Below are 15,662 nucleotides of genomic sequence, written 5' to 3'. Positions count from 1 at the left end.
ATGTAACACTTACCAACTTTGTCAAATTAGTGAATGTCTTACGGAATTGAGTACTTATTTTCTCGATGCCATAGTCCAACTATGGTCTTACACGTAATCACATAACATATACCGATGCCATAGCCCAGCTATGGTCTTACATGGAATCACATATCACTTATTGCCATGGTCCATCCATGGTATTTTCCGTCAATTCATCTTTATCACTAAACGAAAGTACTCAACCCTGAGTTCTACTCAATTTGAACTTTCATTCCAATTTATCTATCTTTCTCAACAATCATAATTCAACCATGAATATGTATATAGAATAATACATTATATCATGCATAATACTAACAAATAATTGTTTGGTTTCAGCCTTATGAATTTACAATTCAATTCATAATAACTAATTGAAATGAAACATTATGTCATTTTAAATTAAACTTTTATCAAATATAATCGGGCATATGACTAATTTATATACAAATCATTCATATATTTTATATTTCCTCCTCCTCCTCTCCATTCCACATCCTTAATGTACATAACACTCTTATAAATAACATTTTCTATAATTTTACTATTCACTCACATGTATATTCAAAGCTGCTATCTGAGTCAGAGTCACTAAATTATTTTTATTTGGAGCTACAGAGCTCCAAATTAAGATCCATTAATTTTCCCTGAAACTAGATTCACATATATTCTTACCATAAAATTTTCATAATTTTTGGCTTAGCCAATAAGTACAGTTCATTCTTTCAATTTTCCCCTATTTCATTGCTCAACAGTTCTGACCTCTCTTCACTAAAAATTAATATCTCATTGTACAGAATTTGGAGGTACTTATGTTTATTTCACTTGAAAATAAACTCATTCAGGGTTCTAAACATATAAAGTTTAGCCCGTAATTATTTTTGTACAATTTTTAACAATTTTCCAAAGTTAGAACAGGGGATTCCAAATTCATTCTGACCCTGTCTCACTAAACTTAAAATATCTCAAAATTTAAAACTCTTTTGCTTACTCTATTTCTATTATGTAAAAATAGGCTCATTAAAATTTCATTTCATATCTTATTCACTCTCTAATTCGATTTCCACCATTTTTGGTGATTTTTCAAAGTCATGCAATTGTTTCTGTCCAAAACTATTTTGCTGCTAATTCTACTATTTCATAATTTCACTTTTCACTTTTTCACTTTCGATCACTATTCAATTCAATTCCACAGATATATTCATCATTTAAGTACACTTAGTCGTTACATAATCTCATATATTTTCACTTAGTCGATTTCCCGTTGAACACTTGGAATATACACGGATACGTAGAGAATTAGCACATAAGTGCCACACTGATATGTAGCCGAAGCTACCACTGATACGTAGTCGTAGCTACCACTAAAATGTAGCTGAAGCTACCACTGATATGTAGCCGTAACTACCACTGATCAATAACACTGGAAATGTCCACGGGCCTGCTCACACAAGCTGTTAGGTGTCTGCAACACATGCTAGATCACCCAGCACCCGGGACTCACTGTAACACTGTAACACTGGTCTCTAGTGACATGTCACTTGTATCCACTTCTATTCCTAAGTTCAACCGGGAATTTACACTTAACACTTTATCACTTGAATAATTCATGAACAATTTTCCTTCCACATTCAATAATAATAATTCACATATCAAATATAATTCACAATTTATAAAAATATATTGTTATTATTTACACATAACTTACTTTGATGCAACAATATAAAAATTTAACAATTTAGTCTTTAATTTTTTCTTTTCTCCGATCAAGGTCGATTCCACTTCTTTCTTGATCTATAATAACACATTTGACTTATTTAATACTCACATTTATCAAAACATTTCTTGACTCAAACTTTGGCAAAATTACAATTTTGCCCCTAAACTTTGCATATTTACACTTTTTTCCCAAAAGCTCGTAAATTAAAATTCATCCCTTATTCTTATGTATTATGACATGCTGAACATTTTTCCCTTCTATGGCAACATCAAATTCCCACTCTAACACTTACTTATGAACATTAGGTATTTTTACCGATTTTGTCGTTTTACTCGTTTTCACTTAAAATCACTTAGCAAAAGTTGTTTAACATAATTTAAAGCTTCACATTCTTCCATAAAACATCAAAATAAACACATTTCACCTATGGGTATTTTTCCAAATATAAACCCTAGGTTAAATTATTGCTAGAATAAGCTTAAATCAAGTTACTAGGACTCTAAAATCGTAAAGAACATTAAAAACGGGGATTGGAATCACTTACTATGGAGCTTGGAAGCTTGAAAAACCTAACTATGGCTTCCCCCTTGCTATTTTCATTCATCATGGAGAAGATAAACACATTTTTCCATCTTTTTCCCTTGTTAATTCTTTTTATTACTAAATTACCAAATTGCCCCTAACTTAAAAATTTCCTATTTCACTGATCTCATGTATATTTTTGTCTATAACTTAACCAATGGTCTAATTACCATATAAAGACCTCCAATTTAAAGTTTCATAACAATTGGACACCTCTAACTTGTAGAACTCAACTTTTGCACTTTTTACAATTTAGTCCTTTTGACTAAATTCAGTGCCCAAACGTCAAAATTTTCGAACAAATTTTTCACAAAATTATTTCGTAAAATTGTAGACCATAAAAATATAATAAAAATAATTTTTTTCATCGTCGAATTTGTGGTCCCGAAACCACTATTATGGCTAGGCCCAAAATCGGGTTATTACATTGTCTTCCTGTATTGGCAGCAAAGCAGATCAAAGACACCAGCCTTGCCTCCCTGAGTTTACAGCAGAGCAGACTGAAAACAGCAGATCTTGTCTTCCTGTACTGGCAGTGAAGCAGATCGAAAACACCAGCCTTGCCTCTTTGAGTTTGCAGTGGAGTAGGTTGAAGATTGTAGATCCTGTCTCCCTAAGCAGTAGTGGAGCAGATCAAAGACGGCAAATCTTATCTTCCCAAGGTAGTAGGGAAATAGATTTAAGCCACCAGTCCTTTCTCCTTGAGTAGCAGTGGAGTAGGTTGAAAATTGTAGATCCTGTCTCCCTAAGTAGCAGTGGAGCAAATCAAAGACGGCGAATCTTATCTTCCCGAGATAGTAGGAAGCAGATTTAAACCACCAGTCCTATCTCCCTGAGCAGTAGCGGAGTAGGTTGAAGATTGTATATCATGTCTCCCTAAGTAGTAGTGGAGCAGATCAAAGACGGCAAGTCTTATATTCCCGAGGTAGTAGGGAAGCAGATTTAAGCCACCAGTCTTATCTACCTGAAATTGCAGTGGAGCAGGTTGAAATTACCAATTCCTACCTCCTTGAAGTTCAAGTGGAGAAGATCGAAGCTAGAAATCTCTTCTCCTTGAAATCACATTGGAGCAGATAGAAGCACTAATTCCTATGCCCCTGAAGATGCAGTGGGATGGAATGAGACTACTTGAAGAAGACGAGCACTCAAAGAAGTTAGAACCCGCAAGACCAAGCAAAATTGACCCTTTTATAGTCTTTGCTACATTCTCATTACATGTCAATGAGCAAAGAGGGGCAGTTGTAATAGGCCAATTTAGCCCGGGCTCACAAAAAAAAACCCCAAAATAATAAAACAAAGTCCAAGTCCAGTCCAAAATTATATCATTTGGCCCGATTGGAATGACCCATTACTTGAAAAGGTTGAAGGTCCATCTACAAGCTTGACACATATGGAAACATAATCTTCAAGGATATGCAATCTTAGATATGATATGCAATCTTAGAAGATAAGATTTTGTAATCTTTAAGATTTAATTTGTAGATACCCTTTAATCTTAGCCGTTAATGTAATTGATCTGTACCGTTGGATTTGGGGAGGCTCAACTATAAATAGAGGCCTCTCCCTTCATTGTAAAAGACTTGAGTTTGGAGTGATAATAATTCTTAAAAGCATTCACTCAAAATTTTCTCTCTCTTGCGTTCTTATTTTCTGTGGCTTGTTCTTATTTTGTTCTTCGTTCATCTTTGTTTCTTTTTAAGTTGCTTTCATTTGAGTTGGATTTTGGTGGACGAATTTCGTTGAATCTTCATATTGTGAGAGTTAGGCTGACTTAAGCGTTTTTTTAACCTTTTTTTATCTATCCATTTAATTGTTTAATCATTAATTATTATTTTACTTTTATACGTTTATTTATTCATCAACTTTCTTATTTACATAATATTCATTCATTTAACCATTCTTATCATTATTTTATTTTCTTCCATTAATTATATACTTTATTTGTTTTTAATATTATGTCAAAATGTTGTTTATTTTTAAAACTCGTGTTATAAATCATCCATTTTAAATTGTTTGATTATTTGCTTTAAAATTTTTCCATATATTATCAATTGCAATTTTTTATACTATCTATTTTATATACCATTTATTTTTAAGATGTTTTGTGTATAACTTGTTCTAAATTCCTTATTACACAATATTTATTTTAAACTCATTTATATATTATTACTTTATATATTACCTATTTTCATTTTTTATATATTATTTATTCCAAACTTATACATATATTACCTACCTTTTTTATTTATTGATTTGTATATTGTTGATTTCAAATTTCTTTTCCCTTATTATTAATTTTCAAATTCATTATTTTTAAATTTGTTTACATTTTATTTTTCCTTATATTTTTTATACTCTTTGTTTTAAATTCATTGGTCTTTGATTATTGATGCTAGTATTTAAATAATTGTCATTACGTGTTTTATAACTTGTTTATTTGTATTTTCATATTGCCTTTTTTTATAAAAGTTTTTACGCATCGTTTTAATATTGCATCAATTTTCTCCAATTTTAAAAAAGAAAACTTTTAAAAATAAGGCAATATTCGGTACTTTGGAGCTTTGAGAAAATCGTGTCCTAACTTACTGGGTTTCGATTTTTTTATCCAAATAACCGAATATCCTTTTTAAACTTTAATGCATGAGACAAGCTTAGTTTCGAGGGTTAAAATATCGTATCCTAACTTACTAGATGTGACATCTTATTACTTCGGGACAAAGAGGTCTTAACATCAAATTCGATTTATTCAGGTTTTTAAAGAGAATCTTATTTTTAAATCTTTTCAAATTTTCGACATTAGGACGTTAATTAATCAATTAGGTACCAATTTTTGGGCGTTACGAGGGTGCTAATATTTCCTCGTGCGTAACCGACTCCCTAGCCCGTTTTCTCGAATTTTGTAGACCAAAATCATTATTTTAATAAATCAAAATATTTTATTAAAATGATTAATCTCAAGGTGATCCGATCACACCTCGAAAAAAAGATTGGTGGCGACTCTATTTTCGTTTTAAAAGTCAACCTCATTTTTCAAAATAAAAATGGTTTTGACACGAATAATAAACACGGTAGAAATAAATGAAATTATTGTCGACTTTTATTTCTAAGTGAGAGATTTTCAAATCAACAAGTTTGATGCCATCGTACAATGCCACAACTCAGCCTCGATGCTAGAGGTGACCATGGTAGGTCGGGTTTGGTAGGGCCTAAAAATTTTCAGCCGCTTCCTAGGTAGGAGCAGACCCGGCCAATCTGAGCCTCAAATTTTGTCCAGCCCAACCAGGGAAAAATTCTGAGCAGGCAGGCCATTTCTCACCCTTTTTTTTGGTAAACACTAAAATTGTATAAAAAACTTGCAAAATATAAGCAAACAACCAAAATATCCATACATTAACCAATCTACATATTTAATTTTATAACAAAATATAAATTGTAAACTAAATTAAATTTTCAACAATTAGAAAGGAAATATCCTAAAAAGCAGCCGAAGAAACATCATCCTCATCGTCTTCATCGTCTTTTTTGCAACCAATTTCTAACATGAAATAAGAATAAATAATTAGATAATCAAATTGATGAAAAAATAACATAAAATTACAACAATAAAACGAGAATAATAATTACCTGTTGAAAATCCCTTAGCTCGCATCCAATCATCCAAGCAAACAACGGCTTGAATTGTTTTTGGCTTAAGTGAACTCCTCAAAGGTGTGATAACTTTCTTACCCATGCTAAAAGCCAATTCGGAAGCTACAGTCGATATTGGAATTGCCAAAAGATCACGAGCCAATAATGAAAGCTCATTGTATTGAACTGAACTTTTGCTCCAATAATCTAAAACATCTATTTGACTATTCAACTCAAGCTCTGGTTCTTCCAAATAGATGTCCAACAGTGACTTTTCACTCCTAGTGCTAGATTCATCTAAATACTACTTATAATCATCACTCTCATCAAAATATCCCCCAAAATCAAAACTATTAACATTGTGTTCATCCAAACCAGAATCAACAAGATTTTTATCCGAAACATTAGAACTCCCAGCCAAAGAGGAAGATGTGGATTTGGATTTCTTAACATACTCATCAAACAAAAGTCTAAGATTGCTAAGAATGGTCTCAACAAAATCTGAAGCATGAATACCATAGATTGTTTTAAAGCAATATTGCACATAATTCAACTTGTAACGAGGATCTAAAATTGCAGCACATGACAATATCAATAAATACTCAGCCCAATACTTATTAAATTTCTCTTGCATTTGCTTAACCATTGGAGTTAAAAATGAATAAGGACATTTAACTGTATCAAGCAAGACCTTGTGAACCTTCCAAACCCCTCTAAAATAAAGATTAGCCGTTGGATAATTAGAACCAGAAAAACACAAGTCACATCATAAAAGACTTTCAAAAATTTGCAAAGAATAGCAACATTTCTCCACTCCTCGTTAGAAAGTGCAAACATTTGATAATCTTTATCCCGTTGGCCCCAATAATCTAGCACATCTTTATAGTAAAGAGAAGATTCAAGCATCAAATAAGTAAAATTCCATCACACACACATCTTGATGCAAATTTTTGGTCACATTTAAATGAAAACTTTTGTCGGCCACATCATAAAATCTTTTCCTACGAATTCCCGACTTTTTTTATGTACCTAATTCCATTTCGAATCTTACCAACAACATCATCAGCAAGTTCCAAACCAGCTTTAACTATAAGATACAATATATGTGCACAACATCTAACTTGAAAAAAAGCACCATCACACAAAATAGCTCGGTTTGCATAAAAACGATTTTTAAGATAAGAAACCATAACATCATTATAAGAAGCATTATCCAAAGTGATACTAAAAATTTTCTTATCTATACCCCATTGAGATAAACATAAAACAAGTTCATCCGCTATGTTCAAACCATCATACGGAGGAAATAAAGCTCTAAACCTTATGATTCCCTTTTGTAGCTTCCAATCTTTGTCAATCCAATGAGCAGTAATGCAAATATATTCATCATTAGTATGCTCCGAGTTCCAATTATCGAAAGTTAGACAAATTAAACCAGGTGCTCTAGCCAACTCTTCTTTAACATGATCTCTCTCTTTTGCATAATACATTAGGACATCCCTAGCAGCTGTATGTCTACTTATATTCTTAAAATTAGGACTAACAATTATCATCATATATCTAAATCCCGGTTCTTCGGCTGTCCTAAATGAATGCTTGCCACACACAAGAAAAGAAGAAATAGCTTGACGACACTCATCAGCATCAAACTTGTAGTTTTTTATAGATGGAACACTTTCTGGTGATGGTTGAGTGGCTATGGTGTATTGAGTGATGTCCTGATTAACTTTTTTCAAATAGCTATCTAGGTGACGTATTAAATTAGAGGTTTCACTGGAAGACTTAGTAGAGAAGATAGTCTTACAGTGTTTACATTATGCCTTCAATTCATTTTTGTTCTCACATTCAAGCTTTGTCATTTCATCCCACACATTTGAAGTGGTAGACTTTTGACGTTTGAGAGCACTTTCATACTCATTAAACCCATCGTCCACATGTATAGGTGTGGTAGTTAAATATCAAATTTAGGCATAATGGAGAGACCAAAATTAAAATTTATTCATTTTTTCCAAAATTACAAAAAAGGGGTAAGACATTGCAAACCTAGAAGAAAAAAATCATGTGTTAATTTGTAAGATTATTTCAACCTCCAAAACCAAAAGAAAATGTTCTATATGTGATATATTTATATTATTTTACTTTTCAAATATAAAAGTGAAGAATTATATTATTTTACTTTTTCAAAAGTTACAAATTTTATAACAGGTTTTGAGAAAATAAATATAATATATTTTAATTAATACATATTACATAATAGTATAATACCGAACTCATATATTGCACGAGATAATAAAATAGTTATTTAACTATGCTAGCCTTGTGATACAAGATCAAACTTGTCGCATGTCTTTAAGTAATACTAAAAAAACACACATCATTTAGGAAAAGTCGCTAAGGTTGATTGTTTCAAAGGAAAGGGTGTGAGATAGTGATAGCAACCTGCCTGGGCCTGCTGTATTTCTGCCTCACTAAATAGCTTGCTTCTGCAATAAAACAAAGCAAAAACAAAAATGATGAGATTAAATGAAGAAACTAAGCTTGTGATCTCAACCTTGCAAATTACATGCTCTATAAAACATAAATCAATTCTCATCCAATAATAATTGAATAACACAATTTTGTTCTTAATTGTGCTCAGCTACTCTTAATCCTATAGCCTCGTATTGAAATACAAAACTCACTTCAAGGCAATTTTACTGTAATGATATATATACATACATATATATATATATAAGTTGCTTTCTAAAAATGAAAAAACAAGTTTCCAGTTGTCAGGATTCAGCAACCATATGCTAAAAAAAATAATGTGTTAGGTAATTAAAGATCTTAATTGCACTCACTCAATTTCGAAGAAAAATATAGCATCTAAACCGACATTTGTGTTCATGTGAAATTATTTTATTTTTAAGAAAAGGATTAATACAGTAACATAACACTTTACTACATCATTTAAAATTAGTAACACTTCACTCAAACACTTTCAAAGAAGCAAGGGATGAAGGGGAAGAGTTGCATACTGAAATCGATTCACTAAGCTAGCTTAACTCTTAAACTACCTGAACTAGAGAAGCGGTACGAGCTACTAATAGCCCACAATGGATGATATTAAAAATTAAAGAAATTTTAAATTTAAATTTGGTCACTACAAAACAAAAGAATGAATATGAAGACAGAAGAAATTTGGTTAGCAAATAACAAAATAAACAAAATTTGAGTGCGAAGATGAAAAACAACAGGTAGCAGAGAAGACTATCAGGTTCAGAAATTTGAGTTTTTAACACAACATGGTCTCTACAAAAGTATGTTTCCTTATTTAAATTGATATGGGGAGAATCACAAGCGAAACAAATCCACATTAGGTGTAAAAATCACACAACACTACAACCAGTTCAGTTCTAGAAATCATTAACAGCCACTGTATGTATTAAAATCTCCCATTAGAATTTTGTCTCCTTTAACCTGCATGGTTCCCAATAGGCTTACTACAAAAGGCTATTTGAGATCCTTTTTCAAGGCTCAAGGTACTCTGACCTATGAGACCGATTAAGGAAGGGGAACTAATTCCCAAATATTTTCATTAATTTAATATAATTTTATTTGGACAAAAATGAATTTCATTTTGTTTGAAATGTTTGAGGTTATTGCTGGAAATGTTACTAGAAAACTTTAAAAAGAACAAATAGTAATTTTGTTAAACTAAGCAGAATACAAATTGAACATACAATCCAGAATACAAATTGAGCATACAATCCAGAATACATATTCCAAAATTCCAGATTTAATTCCCCCAAATATTCAGTGTCTTAAAAGCAAAAAGCAAAAAACGTGAAAAATAATTTAACAAATTAACATGCAGAAAAAGGTGTAGACTGCAGAACTGAAGATTTACAAATCAAAGGGGAAATAATTCGAGAACTGAAGATTTACATTTTACAAATACAGATTACATAAGCAGTTAAGCACCATAAAAGAGAGGAAAAAAAACATTGTTAATTCAAAGGTAGAAGACGTTTGTAGCTTCGTTCTAACCTCTGATTCAGGAAATGGGTGGAGCCGTGGAGGACCGGAGGTGGATCGGTGGAGGTGGATTGGTGTCGGAGGTGAAGGTTGAGAAAAAAAGGGAGGAGGGCAGTCGGACACGGGGTTAGGGATTTGTGGAACAGGGGAAACGGGAAATGGGAGAAATGGGAAATGGGGAAATGGGTGTTAAAGCAAAAATGTTAATGGGGGAATTGAGAAATGTTTGAAAAAACAAAAAATAAAAAAATATATATTATATTCGGGCCGGGCCGGGCTGGGCCAAGAATTTTTCTCACGTCGTTTTTTGCCCAAGCCCATATTTCGGGCCTATATTTTTACCCGAACCCTCCCATATTTCGGGCAGGCCGTCGGGCAAGGCCGGGCGGTCGGGCAAGGCCGGCCTCCCGGCCCATGATCACCCCTACTCGATGCAACAAACTTCAGGGATATGTCGATTACTTTTTATAATTCAACCACTAGCATGATTTTTTATAATCCCCTGCCCCTACTTTACCATGATTGCCAAGTGATGATCCATTAGTATTGAGCCTTTTTTATCCTTAACAAGGCGACTGCCAATTAACCATCCCTTGAGAGGGTCGGTATTTACCTTCAAAGCTAGTGAGACAACAAATAATTCACATGCACCAGCCAAAGCTCGCTCCCTAGTACTTCATTTCCTAGCATTGCTATTAAAGGTGACAACATTCCTAAGAAGTAATAATTCCCTAAGAGCAAAAGAGAAGACGAGGTACGAAGGAAGTTTAGGATTAGAGGTCTAGCTTTAGGATTTAAGGTTGGAAAATCCTACACTCCCAGTTACACGACAAAGGGGGAAGTCGATGGCTATGCAACATGGTGACAAACCACCATTCATTCACCATGTCGCTATCTCTCAAGATATGGGAGATGTTGTCGTTGCTCGATTTACAAAAAGTACATAAGTCATTGAAGTTCAATCCTCTACGATTCAGAAAGCTTGCGGTAGGTAGAGTATGATTCACACATTTTCCAAAGGCAGTTCCATTTATCTTCATTCTCAAATGGTCTTTAATATAAGCACTAGAAAGGGAGAAGGTGTCATCTGTCGAAGGATTCCAACACAGTATATCACCATGGTTCAGATCAAAGGAAATTGGGGTGTTGAGGGCAACAACAAGAAAATCGTTAGGAATTTGAACGGATTTAGGGCCAATGTTCTCCAACAAGTCTTTGGCAGCTTTAAAAGACATTGAAAAATCATCTTCATTGATAGGCCAATCACAAATGATCTAAGCGATCCAAGCCTGCACCAATTGTCCACCCTAAAATTCACATAATGCCCATTACAAATGGACCACCTTAGCCCACTTTGGAAAAGCATGTAGACTCTTTTAAGAGCTGCCCAAGTAGGTGAAACAGATCTGAGGAGAGAGATGTAAAGAACACTAACCCAAAGCTTATCTTGTTCATGAAGAATTCTCTAGGCCAGTTTCATCATAAAAGATTTGTTCCTGAATTTTGAAACTTTGATCTCAAGCCCACTATTAACCTTCGTTTGTGTTCATTTATCCCAGCTCGAAAGATGAATTTTCTTAGATTCTTCAGAGACACCCTAGAAAAAAAATTCCTATTTATTCGATTCAACCTTTCCAAAATAATAGCCAGTAATAATCTACATTGCTTATAATAACTCGGGATAGTTGCTATAGTTGCATGTAATAAGTTACTTAGACATTACTTGCAATGATCCAATTTGTAATAGTGTTAAAAATTCAATTTTAAGATCGAATTTCTTAAATCGAGTTGGTCAAAAATTAGAATTGACTAGTCACGTGTTGAATACAATCTAGATATTTATGCATAAAATTCTAGCCATTGATTATATCTTAAACTATGATAGTTAAAGTAAATTTAATAGGAATGTGTAAGGGGAGAGAGAGGAGAAATAAGCTTCATTTTATCCCTTCTTCTCCATCGAACTTGCTTAAGAAAGGAAATTTCTTTGGTTTTCCTTCCTTTTATCTTTCCTCCAATTACCATTTGAATTTTGAATGTATTTTAATTTATGAAACTTGATAAGCATAGCCCATGCGTATAGATAGTTTAAGTGATAAGGTTTTGGTTGAAGTTCGATGGTTGAATGCTTAAGGTTAGTGAGTAAGATCTTTTGTGTTTATTGATAGCTTGAGGTTCCGTAGTATATTTACGAAATTAGATTTAGATTTAATCTAGTAGATAATGAGATACGAGCGTTTCAAATATTAGAGTTTTGAGGGACTAAATTGAAAAAAGTGCATTTTATGTTTAATTTGTATGTTACAATGTGTAATGTGTGAAACTAATGAATTTTCGTATTTGAATTTACCGAATGTAGCTAAAAATGATGTCGAGACATTTAAGGATAAAGAAAAAACAATAGCCATCAACAAATAATTATTCTAGTTTTGTGCTCTCATAATTTGATTTCAATTATGCTTTAATATGTAGTTAATCAAATAAAATGGTATCCATCATGATATGATGTATGTTTAAACTTGACTACTCAAATTCAGTTGAGATATGTTGAACATGTATATACTTGTGATAGTGAATTTGTATTGTGATAATGTTATGATATCTTGGCTATAATGTGTATTTTCTTTTATATTCAACTTATATACTTTGTTTAAACTTAATAAATCAAGATTAATTTAATTAAACATTAATTAATTAAGCCTTAGGCATGATTAACTAAAGTTAGTGGATTTTAACTTCATCCACCAACATTTGGCAATTTAAAATGGTCTAATTACTATTTTAATCCTTTAGTTATTTAAAAAATATATAACGATAAGATTTTTATAATTTAGTTCTTGTACCTAAATTAATTATCAATTCAAAAATTACTAAAACAAACTTTAATATATTTCTATACTAACCTCGTAAATATTAAATATTAAGATTTATGGACTTAGTTTACGAAAATGGGTTCTAAAACCACCTTTTCTAGCACCACTAAAAATCGGGTTGTTAATTAATGTTATCTCGATTGAGCATTTACGACGATGGTAGCCTGTTAGTTGAATTGAAAGTGAAATCAGTGTTGGTCGGCCAAATCAAGGAAGCACAATTTTTGGATGTTGAGTTGTTTAAGAAAAGAAAACTTGCTCAATAGGGTAGTGTTGAGAATTTCATAATTGATGACGATGATTGCTTATGATTCTATAATCAAATTTGTATACATAATAATGTTGAGTTAAAATAATTTATTCTTCATGGAGCTCATGATGGTTCACTTGTTATGCATCCTGGTGGTGCGAAAATGTATCGTGACTTCAAGAGTTGTATTGGTGGCCGGATATGGAAAGATAAATTGTTGAATATGTCTCAAAGTGTTTGACTCACCAATGAGTTAAAGTCGAACATAAGATAAATTGTTGAATATGTCTCAAAGTGTTTGACTCACCAATGAGTTAAAGTCGAACATCAGGTTCTTTCTAGTTTACTTCAACTTATTTCAATTCTTGAGTGGAAATGAGAATGAATTCACGATGGATTTTATTGTGGGTTTACCAACTTCACCGAATAATAGAAATGTCATATGGGTTATAGTTGATCATTCAACAAAATCTGTGTAACACCCCAAACCTATCCCGATGAATCAAACCCGAATATTGGGTGATACCACTATAATACAAAGTACTTAAGCCTAATTATTCAAATTACAACGATTAAATCTAATAAATTTCAAACTTTTTAATAAAATACAAAAGTGTAGACAATGAAGAAATTCAAATGGTATACATAGAGAATTTAACAACCCAGGAAGAAGCGGATCGATTCTTAATAGCTAGAGGTTTCCGTCGTCCCAACTTTGCCTATGACACCGACATACCACCGATGTGTTGTCTCAATGACAACACTAAAGATTTCATCCTACCTTTTATTCTATTAGAAGTCGTCTTCCATCTGCCCCTATATCCGTTAAATCGATGTCCATACAATAATCATAGCACTCATACCTAAATGGCCTTAAATCAAGCCTGCAGAACCTTAAAATCAATTTGGGAACACACAGGGATCAATTTGAAACAAAACAAAAAAATGTAGAAATAACTGAAGATAGAGGTCACACGGCTGTGTGGCCAAACCGTGTACAGTTCAAAAATAGGGCCACACATCTTTGTCGCCAGGTCGCATAACAAACTGAACCCATGTGAAAAATCTTGCACTTAAAAATCAATATGACACACGACCGTATGAGGTGGCCGTATGTGGCACACGGCCGTGAAAACCCGTGTCCCAGGTTGTGTGCATCCAAACAAAAAATAATCCAATTCATCAACCATTTCTTAAGCATGAAAACAAACCATATCCAACCTTTTTCACCTTTTCAAAACACATCTAAACATGCCAAAAACATACCAAAAGCATACAACCTATGTGTTTAACCAATATGCCCACATTGGCACCAAAAATCAAACACTAATCCAAATTCACTTTCAATATACACATGTTCCTACCTTATAAACCAATCAAACATATCTAAACATCTATTTCATACACATCCAATGAACCAAACATCAACTACTACCATAAGGCATATAACAAATGGTCAAAAACACCTATATAGACATACCATTGCCATCACACACCACAATCAACCAAAATACTAATTAAGATTCACATCAATAAACACATCTAATACCTCAATTCATACAAAACATATGCATAATGCTTATAACATATATATACCAAAACCCTATTTACATGCCATTTATAACCAGACCAAAGTGAAGAATTAGTTACCGATTAAGTTGTCGGATAGTGTGATCTCCAAAAGCAATCCAATCGATAGCTCAAATCCAATGATCTACAATGAAGAAAAACCAACACGAGGTAAGCTTACGTAAAACTTAGTATGTTCTTAATAAACTTTAACTTTAACTTACCGAAAAGGATGTAGTTTAAACATTTTACAAGATAATTCAATATCATGGTCATGAGTTACAAGATAATTCAATATCATGGTCATGCGTTCATTCATTACCTATACACATCACAAGTCTCACAAGGTTAGTGAGTTCACATATACAAAACTTATAATCTTTTTATGTTATAAAACATATACAAGTGAACACATTAGATATACCATTTATTCAACATCTATTCATTTAACATTTCACATTTCCCATTTCAAGTGTTCATTTCAAATGTCCTATTTAATATATCTATCCATATAAACATTTTGTATAAACACGTTATATAACTATTTCCATATAACCGATTCATATAATCATTTCATATATTGTTTTTATATATCACCGTTTGAATAGCCATCTCATGTAACCATTTCATATTACACATTTAACACAATCATTTTCCAAATCATATTTCATTTTGATAATTCATATTAATTTCTTTATTCAATGTCTCATTCCATATAACTGTTTTATATACCCATTTCATTTTATACATTTAACATTCACCAATAACCCATGAAATTCAAAACAACCATCTCATGTTCATATTATATAATGTATTTAACATTTGATACATATTACTTGATAAACAACTGTACAAAGGATGCCATAGCGTCTTTTAGCCACGGTCTTATACACTTCCGATATGATGCCATAGTTTCTTTCAACTATGGTCTTATTTATTTCCGGCATGATGCCATAGTGTCTTTCAACTATGGTCTTATTCATTTTCTGATATAGGGCCATAG

General features: G+C 32.5%; 2 long non-coding RNA genes across 2 annotated transcripts; both read right to left on the bottom strand.

Annotated features, from left to right (window-relative positions):
- Positions 1-5,663: 5,663 nt before the first annotated feature.
- On the bottom strand, positions 5,664-8,119 carry LOC105782106 (uncharacterized). Its single transcript, XR_001129718.2, has 2 exons — positions 5,948-8,119; positions 5,664-5,858 (listed from the first exon to the last, which is right to left on the bottom strand). It is a non-coding gene; the product is annotated as an uncharacterized LOC105782106 (long non-coding RNA).
- Positions 8,120-8,204: 85 nt separating this feature from the next.
- LOC105782107 (uncharacterized) lies at positions 8,205-10,613 on the bottom strand. The gene is made up of 2 exons (XR_008192429.1): positions 9,980-10,613; positions 8,205-8,433 (listed from the first exon to the last, which is right to left on the bottom strand). It is a non-coding gene; the product is annotated as an uncharacterized LOC105782107 (long non-coding RNA).
- Positions 10,614-15,662: the final 5,049 nt, after the last annotated feature.

Source organism: Gossypium raimondii, chromosome 13, assembly GCF_025698545.1.
Source record: "Gossypium raimondii isolate GPD5lz chromosome 13, ASM2569854v1, whole genome shotgun sequence".
Lineage (NCBI taxonomy): Eukaryota > Viridiplantae > Streptophyta > Magnoliopsida > Malvales > Malvaceae > Gossypium > Gossypium raimondii.
The sequence above is the reverse complement of the archived record's forward strand: the minus strand, read 5'-3'. Positions and strand labels throughout refer to the sequence as shown.